This window comes from Canis lupus, chromosome 22, assembly GCF_003254725.2.
Source record: "Canis lupus dingo isolate Sandy chromosome 22, ASM325472v2, whole genome shotgun sequence".
Lineage (NCBI taxonomy): Eukaryota > Metazoa > Chordata > Mammalia > Carnivora > Canidae > Canis > Canis lupus.
The window spans coordinates 47,535,343-47,538,397 of record NC_064264.1 but is presented as its reverse complement, the minus strand read 5'-3'; the positions used below and the strand labels follow the sequence as shown (position 1 = coordinate 47,538,397).

Sequence of the window (3,055 nt, the reverse complement as noted above, 5' to 3'; positions counted from 1 at the left end):
ATCATATGTGCAGTTTTTTTTTTTTTTTTCGTATGTGCAGTTTTAAACCTTGTTCAATCTCTCAACTGTGAGGTAGGCAAAGAGGTACTTTCGTGCTCCAGTAAACTATTGAGAAAACAAAAGCCTCCAACCAAACAACCAGTCTAAGTTTATCTGGTTAGAAATATGCAAAGGCAAATTCTGAACTGTGGTTTTTATTATCTCTGTACAGTGGCTGCCCTGTTCCTCACCAGCAGATTCTTGAGAAGGCCCTCAGCTAATGCCTTGTGTCTGTTTTGGTTGATTGCTAGCAACACAGTCATGGTGAGTGATGGGTGCCCAGAGAGGATCCTTAAGGACAATTTTCGAGGTCCAGAAGACACAGTACCTTTCTACAGCATTCTAGACTAGGCCATGCCACTCCACTCCCTCAGCTTCAGGCACAATGTTCCTGGCACACTGCTGTGTGCTGTGGCCGAAGGATAGGTCACCGAGACATACTGAGAGCAAAAGCAGAGGCAGGTCCAAACTAGTCTTTGTTGATCCCCGTGGACGCAGAGGGCTGAGGTCAGTGTCCAAGGGCAAGGAGAAGAAGCCTGGTCTCTGCTGCTCTGACTGTGGAGCAGCCCAGGCCCCTGAAGCCAACAGACTAACTTTATTTCCTTGGTTGCAAGAAAAGGACACAGGGGTGTGGGTGTGTCTCTGCCCTCCCTGGTGCAAATGTGGTGACACAACCTGGCTGCAGCTCCCTAGGAAACCATGTGCATGCAGCCCCATGGTTATTTCCATTGATTTGCAACATGTTCAGTCTCTGAGAGAAGTTAAAGATGTAAGGAGTGGTTGGCAACTATCCTGATGTGTCCGAGGAAAACAGGTTGTTTGCAAAGTCCAACTGTCCTCCCTGCCATCATTTAAAAGGACAAAAGCTTGAACACCTTTAAAAATGTCAGCTAAGAAGAGATAACTTGCTCTGTCAGTCCTTGAGGAAGAAATCCATGTTACTGCTTCCTCACTGCCCGCCTCTGCGTGTGTGTGTTTGTGTGTGTGTACACAATGCTGTGCGGTGATTGTATGACTCCTTTGGGCAAATGTCTTTTTTTCTTTTTTCCACAGTTCCCTTTTTGTCTCTCAAGGCATAATCGTCCACCTATTGTCCATTGTGGATGGAGGGGCAGCCGTTGCCGATAAAGTCCACCTGGAATCAAAGCCTTTAATAAATCACAGATGCGTGTCCAGAAGACATCATCAGTCAAGACTCTGAGAAGGAATGACCCAGAATGAATAGCAGAGGGTGGCTCTGCAACCTTGAGCCTCGGCTTATGCGCCCAAAGCCATTCAGAGATGAAACTGTATCTGAAGCCGGAGGCAATGCATTTCATTCACAGTTTATAGAACTCCTTTGTGGCACAGAACGGGCAACTGGAGGCAGTGGAAGCTATCCCCATGAACTCATTCAAAGGTAACCAGAGTTTGATATCTGGGATGGTTCACACACATAGGTAATCGTAACTTAAATGATTCTTCCAAATTGACACTTCCGAAAATATCCCTGACTTTGGTAACTTTTCCAAGGTTGAACCAGAATCGGTCAAATAAGTGATTTCCTAATTCAGGGCCTGGCTGACTTCAGGGATGCGTAGCCTATGCAGGAGCCCAGGGCCCATGGCCTCAAAAGGGTCCCTCATTTGGCTACTGGGGTGTGGTTGCTGTCTTGACATTCCTTTTTTTTTTTTTTTTTTTTAAGATTTTATTTATTTATGAGAGAGAGAGAGAGAGAGAGGCAGAGACACAGGCAGAGGGAGAAGCAGGCTCCATGCAGGGAGCCCCACACGGGACTCGATCCCGGGACTCCAGGATCATGCCCTGGGCCAAAGGCAGGTGCTAAACCACTGAGCCAACCAGGGATCCCCCTGTCTTGACATTCTTAATGATACTATCTTTGAACTTCTGTTTTGTAAGGGAAATATGATAGAAAATGCACATGTGTGAACAGAGAAGTTACAGGCTGCATGCAAGTGCACGGCCTTTCCTTGCGACCCTGTTTACAAATGTCATTTACAGATAGCCAAGTGTTTCCATGGACCCATGAGGCATGGCAGTTCACTGACTGCAAGCAAGTATAGTATGTTGGGTCTGTGACTGGGTAAGAGGGGTCATTGACAACCCCTCTAGGCCATGCTTTCTATTTAAACCAGAACTTGCCTAGGACCCAGAGGACCGCGGCCCTCTAATAAACACCAAGAAGCCCCATCACACCATTTTTTCACATGTTATTTTCTTGTATTGGTCAATGTTATTAGAAATGAAGACATAGAAAGGAAGAGATGGCGCAATGGTTTATTTTCCTTTCGGTCTTTCCCCACCCTTCAGTAAGCTGAAAATAGAGTTGGTGGAATGTGTGCTATGAAAAGCTGAGTTAGTTTTGTGCAATGTGTCCACTGTCGTGATAAAACCAAAATACACATACACGTATAAGCTTCGAAATATGGCTTGTATCATTTTGAGGATGCTACATATGAGTCAAATGCTCTTCTATTTGCATTTAAAACTGGTATTGCACCTTATAAAGATGAATGGTAAATTTCATGCTGATCACTTAAAATGTTGATTTTTCTTGATTTAGAATGACATTAAATAGGAAATTTAAAAAACCTCAAATACTATAATAAAGCAAAAGGAGACCTCAGAAAAACGGAAAGGCTGTATATTTTAATAGCTTTAAAGACATTTTTTCTCCTTTCTTTCCTTTTTTTGCATGTCATCCTGGTGCAGAGGCTGTGCTAATCTTCTCTATATGGTTCCAATTTTAGTATATATGCTGCTGAAGCGAGCACTCTCCACTTTTTAACAAGAAGCCCGGTATTTTCATTCTGTAGTGGACCCTGAGGATTATATAGCAGATCCTGTTCAAGATCTGTCATGCAAAAGAGAGACTGCTGTAAATGTCCACTCCAGGTGACAATGTCAGGAAAGAATATCGTTCAAGAGCTCAGCCTTCAAAGGGCAAGTGGCTGAAGCCCCTGGTGCACAGATGTTAAGAAGGCTTCCCTAGAGCTGCTCTTTGGTCATGATTGCT

The 3,055-nt window shown here is 44.3% G+C and overlaps 1 pseudogene; it reads right to left on the bottom strand.

Annotated features, from left to right (window-relative positions):
- Positions 1-2,699: 2,699 nt before the first annotated feature.
- Positions 2,700-2,813, bottom strand: LOC112656172 (U6 spliceosomal RNA; annotated as a pseudogene).
- Between the last annotated feature and the right edge of the window lie 242 nt (positions 2,814-3,055).